General features: G+C 39.3%; 1 pseudogene; it reads left to right on the top strand.

The window, feature by feature from the left end:
- Positions 1–4,127: 4,127 nt before the first annotated feature.
- Positions 4,128–10,251, top strand: LOC116546038 (annotated as a pseudogene).
- The last annotated feature ends 493 nt before the right edge of the window (positions 10,252–10,744 follow it).

Here is a 10,744-nt window from a genome sequence, read left to right as displayed (position 1 = left end):
ATCCCCAAACTTCAGATAATCTATTAATACAAGTATGTGTAAACATTGGTGATTAATTAAATCATGGTAAACAACAACAAAATCTGCTAGTATGGCAACTGTGTTAAAAATATCTTTTATACACTATTAAAGATAATTATGCATATAATTATTGTGTAAATAGCAGCTGGGTGCCTTGGCTAAGGCCTGAAATTCCAGCACTTTGGGAGTTGGAGGCAGCTAGATCACCTGAAGTCAGCAGTTTGAGACCAGCTTGGCCAACATGGTAAAACCCCATCTCTACTAAAACTACAAAAATTAGGCAGTCATGATGGCAGACACCTGTAACCCCAGCCACTTGGGAGGCTGAGGCAGGAGAATTGCTTGAATCTGGGAGGCAGAAGTTGCAGTGAGCTGAGATCCTGCCATTGCACTCCAGCCTGGGTGACAGAGGGAGAGTCTGTCTCAAAATAAGGTAATAATAATAATGATTATTATTTTGTAAATAACTATTATATAATTTTTAAAATATGAATACATACATTGCTTTAGATATTTATGTACATATGTGTAAAGTATCTGTTTTAAAATTATTCAAAAAGGTATATGAATTGAAAAAAGAGATTTTATTTTTATTTAAAACAATCATTATGAAATGGTCATAAAATAGTAAAAATAAGAAAAAAGCTTGATACAACTAATTCCACTAAGCATTACATATACAATTATATGAAACACAATTGAGTTCCTCCAATACTTTTTTAAACAAGAGAGTAACACAGTACAGATGTGTTGTGATCCCAGTTAATGTTTTATCTTTGGACATATTCTGATAAATAATGGTTAGGCACTTAAGCAATTATAATTTTAAAACTCACAGTAAGAAATAAAATTTTAACTTTGGGAGGCCCAGGCGGGTGGATCACGAGGTCAAGAGATCGAGACCATCCTGGTCAACATGGTGAAACCCCGTCTCCACTAAAACTACAAAAAATTAGCTGGGCATGGTGGCACGTGCCTGTAATCCCAGCTACTCAGGAGGCTGAGGCAGGAGAATTGCCTGAACCTAGGAGACGGAGGTTGCGGTGAGCCGAGATCGCACCATTGCACTCCATCCAGCCTGGGTAACAAGAGTGAAACTCTGTCTCAAAAAAAAAAAAAAAAAGAAATAAAATTTTAAAAGTTAGCGTGTGGCTGGGCACAGTGGCTCATGCCTGTAATCCCAGCACTTTGGGAGGCTGAGGTGGGAGGATCACCTGAGGTCAGGAGTTTCAGACCAGCCTGACCAACATGGTTAAATCCTTTCTCTCCTAAAAATACATAAATTAGCTGGGTGTAATTGTGGGCACCTGTAATCTCAGCTACTTGGTAGGCTGAGGCAGAAGAATCGTTTGAACCAGGAGGCAGAGGTTGCAGTGAGCCGAGATTGAGCCATTGCACTCCAACCAGACCAACAGAATGAGACACTGTGTCAAAAATAAATAAATAAAAGTTAGCATGTGCAAAATAAAAACATATTTAATGAAATAATTGTTTTACATGAAATATTTCTTTGAACAAGCTGTGCTAAGTCAACCTTCTTGCAGCTCATCCGAAACTTGTCTGTTGAGCTTTGAGCCCCCAAGTGTGGTTTTCTGTACTCTATAAATCCAATCAGCCAATTTACCCCTTCCTGTGCAATCTAATCAGTTTCAGGAAGTGGGCCTGGTCTTGTGTGGGCCCTTACATGATAAAAGCATGCTTATCCACACACCTCTCCTTCAGTGAGGACCCACTGGATTTCTGGCTTTTGGGCTTTGGAGTACCGGGAGTTACTTCTAATCTTGATATCGACAGAGCTTATAGAAAAAGACCATTCATAGTAGCCTTGTGAGTATCATTTACAGTAAACCCATCATGCTTACTTTTTCTCTTAAAAATACTTAAAATTTACCTGACATCATGCTTGGGTCTTTTCTAAGCAAACAAGTAGCTGTCCTAGTGCTTTTACATCAAATCAAGATAAAGTATCTTTTATTTGTAACATACGATTTTTGTTCCCATGCTATTTGATTTTTTTTATGTGACTATTTTCTGTATTGTTGGATTTTTTAAGTATGAAAAGATATCTTTCCAGGGTTTCATGCAGTGATAGAACCCATCAAATACCTAAAATGTTCACTAAAATGTGGGCCTGTAGTAATGGTTATAATGTTCACCACAGTAAAAGTTAAAAATGTTGAATTGCTTTGAAAATTCTTGTTGCAAAAGTCCTATTTGCTGCCTCTTTACAATTTTCAGTTTGCAGACTCACTTGAAAGCTGTTAAAAACAGATCTAACTGGCCTAGTGTGCTGGCTCATGCTTGTAGTCCTAGCACTTTGGGACACCGAGGCGGGGAGATCTCTTGAGGTCAGGAGTTAGAAACTAGCCTGGCCAAAAGGGCGAAAAGCTGTCTCTGCTGAAAACATGAAAAAATTATCCTGGCATGGTGGTGAGTTCCTGTAATACCAGTTAATTGGGAGGCTGACACAGGAGGATTGCTTAAATCTGAAAGTTGGAGGTTGCAGTAAGGTTGCAACAACAAAGAAGGAAGGAAAAGGAGGAAGGGAGGAAGGGAGGAAGGGAGGGAGGGAGGAAGGGAGGAAGGGAGGAAGGAAGGAAGGAAGGAAGGAAGAATTGGGGGCTACGCTTCCATTAACTGCATTTCTGAATTTTCTAGTTTAGCACAGAAAACCTAAAGCATGTCTTCACTTTTTTGTTATTTTAGAAGATGATTTATTAGTTTTTAATGAATTTTTGCTATTATAGTTTAAACAGTATTTCAGAATGTGAAAGTGTTCTCTCTGATCATCTGAATTGACTATGGAAACATTTCTAAATTAATAGACATTATTTACAACTAATTTATTGAAAGGAAGAGTTTTGATATTAAAGTTAAAAGGACTAATTCAATGAATGATAATTTTAGGAGTCGACAGTTGAAGTCCACTTTGATTGATTAATCAATCTTAGATAAAACCTGCTTCATTTATAATTGTCTAAGAAAACTTCATAGGTGAGTTTGGAGGCAGAGAGTAAGAATAATAGCATAGATACTAGGTGTCTTTCATATATTATCATCATGGAATCATTGAGGGAGATAGAATGACAGAGACAGGAAGAGACTCAGAATGTGCTTCTTCATTAATCAGCTCATATAAGTCACTCAGAAATCATCCCAATGTTTACCCTCTTCCCAGGATTTAAGCTTGTCTAAGTAATTGGGAATGATTGAGAGCACTGCTTGTTTAACAATAATACCATGAGGACTCTTGTCTCATTTTCCCATTTGAATCACAGTTGAATCTTCACATCTATGGGTTTCATACCCATGGATTCAACTAATCTCAGATAAAAAATATTTGCAGGAAGAAAAAGCAGCTGTACTGAAGATGAACATGCACTTTTTTTTTTGAGACAGAGTCTTGCTCTGTCACCCATGCTGGAGTACAGTGGCCAGACCTTGGCTCACTGCAACCTCTGCCTCTTGGGTTCAAGCAATTCTCCTGCCTCAGCCTCCAGAGTAGCTGGGACTACAGGCATGTGCCAACATGCCCAGCTAATTTTTTTGCATTTTTAGTGGAGACTAGGTTTCACCATGTTAGCTAGGATGGTCTCAATCTACTGACTTCATGATCCGCCAACCTCAGCCTCCCAAAGTGCTGGGATTAGAAGCTTGATCAACTGCACCCAGCCAAACATGTGCATATTTTTAACAATCTTCTTGCTGCTCCTAAACAGTATGGCATTACAAGTATTTATACAGCATTTACATTGTATTAGGTATTCAAAGTCATCTGGAGATAAAGTATTCAGGAGGATAGATTTAGGTTACACGCAAATCCTAAACCATTTTCTAAAAAGAGACTCGAACATCTTAGGATTGTGGTATCTCAGGGAGCCCTAGGCCCAATCTCTAATGGCTACTGAGGAAAAACTTCATAAATCCATCATGTCTGCATTTGCTATGTCTCAGTTTGTACTGGAGTTAAGTTATTGGATAGATTGGACAGAACTCAAGTAGATAAGGAAAATTGTCTACCAGCCTTTTTTTCCCTATCTTTGGGGAAAATACAAATAAAATAAGAGAGGTAAATTCTCAGATTTTTTTTTTTAATTTTCAGAAGCATGGATTCAGCCAGACTGCAGGCCTTCCAGAATGAGGTCGCCTGCACCATTGGCATGAGCTACTTCATAGACTGGGTCACCATTGCCTGTGGGCACAACTTTTGCAGGCCCTACCTCTGCTCTGCTGGGAAGAAGGCAGAGCACCAATGCACTGCCCTGCATGCAGAGAGAGCTCAGAGAAATCCGATTTCAAAACCAATGTGGCCCTCAAAAGGCTGGCTTTCCTAGCCAGACAGACCAACCGCAGAGAGAAACATCAACAGCTCAGGCAAGCTCTGTGTGCAACATGAGGAGACTAAGGAGCTCTTTGGTGAGGCTGACAGGAGATTGCTCTGTGGGCCCAGCTCCCAGTCACTAGAGCCCATGGCTCACAGCCACAGCCCAATAGGATGGGCTGCTGATGAAAGCAGGGTAAGTGATGCCTCTAAGGCAATTTGAAATCTACAGAATCTTAAATCACAAAGATGAAGGCCTATGCTAATGATGGTGATGGGAATGCAGATGGTGGAGGTGGTGATTATTCCACGTCAATCATAAGACAGAAATGTGTCCTTATGCAGCCATAAAAAAAGATGAGTTCCTGTCCTTTGTTCCTTTCCAGAACCTGAAAACCATCATTCTCAGCAAACGGACACAAGAACGGAAAATCAAACATCACGTGCTCTCACTCATTGGTGGGTGTTGAACAATGAGAACACATGGACACAGGGAGGGGGGCATCACACATTAGGGTCTGTTGGGGGGAAATAGGGGAGGGACAGTGGGGGGTGGGGAGCTGGGGAGAGATAGCATGGGCAGAAGTGCCAGATATAGGTGACGGGGAGGAAGGCAGCAAATCACACTGCCAGGTGTGTACCTATGCAACAATCTTGCATATTCCTCACATGGACGGCAAAACCTAAAATGCAATAAAAAAGAAGACAGAAGTGTGTTCTTTTAATGTTGCTGACTAATTTGACACTCTAATCAAAGCTGTGTTGAGCCTTCACTAAAGCAGATTTCCTTAGAAACATTGTTCAAATGTGTGCTGTGGAGCTGTGAAGCAGGTGGCCAACAGCATAACACTTTTCAAAGTCAGATTACATAAAAGCCAGTTTCTCAGAAAATTGATGCTGTTATCTGAAGGGTCCCTGAAAACTCTCTATTATGCTTCTATTACTTTTCACTTCCAAATTATTAGAAACAAATTTGTTTAACATGGAAAAATCTGATCACTCCACTCTAATTTAAATTCATGATTCTTTCAAATACAGCCTTTTTCTTTTTTTTTAATCAGTAATGGGATGATATCTACTATACTGTCCTCATTATTGCTAAGCTTCTTGTTTATGTTGCAGGAGAAACTCACAAAGGAAATGGACTATTTATGGAAAATCAACCAAGAAACACAAAACAATCTGAATCAGGAAACTAGCAAAACTCATTTGATAGTGGTAAGAATAAAAATCTTTCCTTTTGTTTTTATCAAATAAACACAATGTTGGCTTATAATTTTTAGCTAAATTCAAACTACCACTTAAAAGATAGTGATTTCATCCCATAAAAATGTAATGATTTCAATTGACATAATAGGATTCACAAATAGAGAGGCCCACACAAGCTAGCCAAGTAATTTTAATATATTGGATAGATGGCATATTATGTCCCCTAGTTCAAATTTGAAGGTTGGTATAAACATTTTCAGACCCTGGAAATGAGACAACATTGTACTAAGGCTGGGTGTGAGGAAGAGGAAAGAAATAGAATAGTATGTAGAGGAAAAATATAGTAAAAAAAAAAAACCCATATGCATAATATGGCTTAAATGTTTTTTTAACTTTAGGTGAATCAGCATGGAAAAAACCTAAAGGGCAGAAGATTTATAGGGGAAATAACTGACTTGGTAAGAACAGTGAAGAAGCATCACAGGGAGAGAATTGAGGAGTCTTTATATAGGTTTTGATTTAAACAGGGAAAGAGAATAGGAACATGTTTTTTTTTAGTGACAGAAGAAATAGCAAACATTCAAGACTCTGCAAGAGTAGGCAGAAAATTTATCAAATTGCTTGATTACAACCAGAATATAATTATTTGCAGTTTTCTGTTGAGAGTGACAACATGTAATCAAAGAGACATTTTAACCAAATGTCTCTGCAGGACTATGTGGATTTAAGGAAGGTGATAATCAATATTCAATTTCAAAAGATGCATCAATTTCTTGAAGAGGAGGAGCAACTTTATCTACAGGGACTGGACAGAGAAGAAGAGCTTTTCCAACCACTCCCAAACAGTCAAGTGAGAATGACCCGGAATTCAGAAAGGATGAAAGACATGTACAGAGAGCTGTGGGAGCTGAGCCACATGCCTGGCGTGGAGCTGCCCCAGGTGAGGGGGGAGGGTCCATCTCAGAGACAGGAAGCCTTTGCTGGACAATGCTGCCAGGACATGGTATGTCACCTGCATATGTCACGACTGTCAGCTAAGTGACACCTGCTGTCTGACATGCATCATTACATTTGTACAGTCATTTATTACTGCATGCTTTGGTAATCTTTGCGAAGTTTTTGCCATTGTAGTACATAACAGAAAAACATTCTCTTCAATAAAATTAGGAGTACTATCCACACAGAGAGACTATCCAAAGTCAGCAGAACCCCAGGCCAGGGGAAGGTTACTAATATTCCACTTATGTGCCCTAGTTCCTCCCCATTCTCTGAGGTTCCATACAACAGTGATTTACTGAAGACATTGAGGCTTTTCCCCTTGCCTGGGCAAGGTTTGTAAAAGTTGTTCATCAGTGTCAGTGTACTCTGTTTCTCATATGGTTCTCTGTTTTGTTTTAACAGTTGTCATGTGTGGTCAGACCTTTCCTTGGGAATAAGATTAGGAAGCTAATGACCCTGGAAACCAGGTATCCTTGCTTCACTCCACAATCTCTTGCTGAGCTCCTTTGCTCTTAATGTCCACTGATGAAGTGTTTCATGGTTTAGTTGAGGTTCTATTATTAACGTAGCCTGGAATGATTCCTTAGAGGGGAATAAGAAAATATACATTATTAAAACACTGAACCAAAAAGAAACAAAAGTATGGGAAAATGCGCAGAAGGAAAATACTTTCATAATTAACATTATCTTTTATTTCTTTGCAGGAAGTCGGAAATGCATTGGCAAGGTGAGGTGCACTAAAATAATGTTATTTCTGAACAGGTCATTCTCTTGTTAATGAAGTGTATGTATACATTTGAGCTACTAACATCGTCCTCAGTGGCTATTTTTGATTTTGTTTCAAAAGAGGCCCTGAGATCTTTTTCTCTTTGGTCTGGAAAGTTTTCATCTTAAAATTTGTATGAATTCAAATATACTTAAAAACCATTTGCCATTCTGAAGTTTGTTTTTCCCAATTCATCCATCCTGTCCAGCCCTAACCCACAGACCTTTCTAAAAAATTATTCTGAGAAATCATAGCAGTTTCTTCTACTCTAGAGGGGTGGGAGGTAGAAAAGACAGAGGTAGGAGGGAGAATCCCTAAGGATGGGCTGAGAAGGGAGGTTTGTTCCCAAAAGCATCCCGGACCTGCTCCATCACAAGACACACAGTCGTAGGAAAGACCTTGGGAAAATGGTCGCCTCAGGACCCTCAGCAGCAGCAGGGCTTTCAGGCTGGAATTAGACTCCTTTGTTTTGCACAAAAGATTAAGCCCTTTGTCTCATGGAACATCCTCTGTGAGACACTGACTAGCATTAGTGACAGCTGCAGGCTGAGGTCCCAAATGTTTTGGTCAGAGTTTTCTGCTCTCTGAAACATTTCCAGGATTCCTGTATATTCCCAGGGGGCGTGATGGGCAGAGGGAGGCAATGACTTTTAATGCCTTTAGAAATTGTGTAATGTCTGAGAAGAATATGTCTGGAGAAAGTGAGTTTTTGTGCAAGTAAAATTTAGAAAAAGTAACCTCCTCATGTCCCCAAGAGAATGGAATAAAATGTATACGCAGTTAACCAAAACTGGAAGAATTCTGAGGAAACATCTTGTATGAAAATATGGTATCTTTGTACGACCGTGTGATTAGCTCTGTGCCTCAGTATAACTGAGGCCATTTTTTTTTTGCAGGGCTGATTTGGCACAGATGCAAAAGCCCCAGCTGGTAAACCCAGAGCTCACGTCATGGGACATAACTGGAGTCCAAGACGTGCTCAACAAATTCAGAGGTAAGAGCCTGCTGCTTGGCAGTCCAGCCTCATCTTCATCCTTATTGGGTCCTTTGGTTGAGGCATTTTCCATTTAAATTTTATTATTTCTGACATGTAGGTAATACAGAGTTTTCTAAAACATCTGCCTCGTCCCTACCTGCATAGTAATATCAATGATCAAAACTCAGTTTCCTGACTTACAGTTTGAAGAAAATGTAAAACGAGATACATATTGTATCTGCAGAATAACAGGGCAAAGAATATTCAAGTCATATAGTTATGAAGACATTAGTTCTCATGGTGGCATCAGTATTTCATGTTTATTCATTTTAGTTCAATTTTGAAGGCTTAGATTTGGCACAATGGCTTTTAATTGGTTCTATTTTAAGTACATTTATATACATTCTACAAGTACCCTTATTATTTATAAAATCAGAAAGTTTTGATCAACATAGAAAAGGACTAAAATATCCATAATCAGGACATTTCTGATGCCATCAGACACATCTCATAACCACTGAAAGGTGAGGGATTGTGAACATGGCCTAACCATGTTAGGCCCATTCTGGAGGGCAGGTCTAGGTAGCAAAGGGCAGGAACCCAGAGTAGATTGAATCAGGGGCTAAACAGATAATGTAAAACCAGAATATTATTTTCAGAAACTTCTAAACTTTACATGTGTTAATTTCTATCAAACGTTTGATATTTGCATTCCAATAAATGCATTACGATGAAGTGATGTCTACCTATTGATGATCTTAAATATTTTTAGATATGTCCTGAAACAAACTGTGTAGAGATAGATATTAAATCATTACTCCACCCAGTGATGTGGTCACATTTTTTCTCTATTATTTAAAGAATAATACATAATTGTATGTGTTGTAGTGTTGTAGTAACATTTCATCTTCATGGATGCATGGGGCTGAATTCTTTTGGCTTCTTTCATTCTGCATTTTCTTAGAAGAAGATCAAATGAAGTGAATAAATGGACCACAGAGCCCCTGCCCCTACTAGCACTCACTGAGTGCTTGGCAGTATTTTTTCCTTGGCAGTGGGTAATTCTCTGAGTACAGAAATGGTTCCTCGCTCTATAAGCCTTTCTGAGGATGTGAGACAAGTGACATTTGGAGATGCCCATCACAGTGCAGTCATAGATCCCCCAGGAGTGGAGAGCTTTGCACTGTGGGGAGCTCAAGCATTCTCCTCCCGCAGGCATTACTGGGAAGTGGATGTGACCTACTCCTCCGACTGGATTCTGGGAGTCTGCAAAGATTCCAGGACAGCAGATACCAATATCATTATTGGTTCTGATGAAAGGTTTTTTTTTTTTTTTCAATTTCCTCAAAGAGTAGCAATCAGAGCCAGGCCTGGTGGCTCACGCCTGTAATCCCAGCACTTTGGGAGGCCGAGGCGTGTGGATCACGAGGTCAAGAGATCGAGACCATCCTGGTCAACACGGTGAAACCCCGTCTCTACTAAAACTACAAAAAATTAGCTGGGCATGGTGGCGTGTGCCTGTAATCCCAGCTACTCAGGAGGCTGAGGCAGGAGAATTGCCTGAACCTAGGAGGCAGAGGTTGTGGTGAGGTTGCAATCCAGCCTGTGCAACAAGTGCGAAACTCTGTCAAAAAAAAAAAAAAAAAAAAGTAGCAATCACTATAGTCTCTCCAACTCTCCAGCTTTAATTTATTATGTGCAAAGGCCTCGGGATCGTGTTGGGTGTTTCTGGATTATGAGAATGGAGTTGTGAGTTTCTTTGATGTTTATAAAGGTTTTCTTATCTTTGGTTTCCCTCCTTCTCTTCCCCTCTGAGGCCTTTCTTTTGTTTTGGTTCCACATGAGAATTTGGTTTCATGATGATTTATTGTGACCTCCCATAAATGAGGCAAATAGTGTCCTGAAACCTTATTTGAGGAAAGAGGTCTATGTGTGAGAGCCTGTGAGCTCATTGTAACTTCATGGAATGTAATTACTTTATGGTTATAAATGAAATAACCACCTTGATTGTATATCTTTGTTAATTTAGGTATTTTAAAAAATTATTGCATAATGTTTACTAGAACATCAACTATAGCTCTTTCAGAGGTTGTTAGTATATCACACTTGTGCAGCCATCAGAACTACCTACTGCCGGGGCATTTTTATCACTTCCAGAAGAATCCCAATAACCATTAACATTTATTCTCCATTCACCCTCCCCCATTTCTTCATAACACTTAATCTGCTTTTTAGTTTGTGCGTTCAGGTAAAAAAAACATACTATATGAAGGTTTTTTAATCTGATATTTTTTCAGAGTGTGTTTTCAAAGTTTGTACACACTGTAAACCAATTGTCTTACTTGTGTATTTGAACCAAGCTGGGGTAGGAAAATGAAGTGCTGGATATCTTGTCTTACAAAGAATAAAGAAGAGGGCTTATTTTCTTTTTATGCCTGACCAAAGTAAGTGT

This window comes from Sapajus apella, unplaced genomic scaffold (assembly GCF_009761245.1).
Source record: "Sapajus apella isolate SASKATOON/1434 unplaced genomic scaffold, GSC_monkey_1.0 scaffold533, whole genome shotgun sequence".
NCBI classification, from domain to species: domain Eukaryota; kingdom Metazoa; phylum Chordata; class Mammalia; order Primates; family Cebidae; genus Sapajus; species Sapajus apella.
The sequence above is the reverse complement of the archived record's forward strand: the minus strand, read 5'-3'. Positions and strand labels throughout refer to the sequence as shown.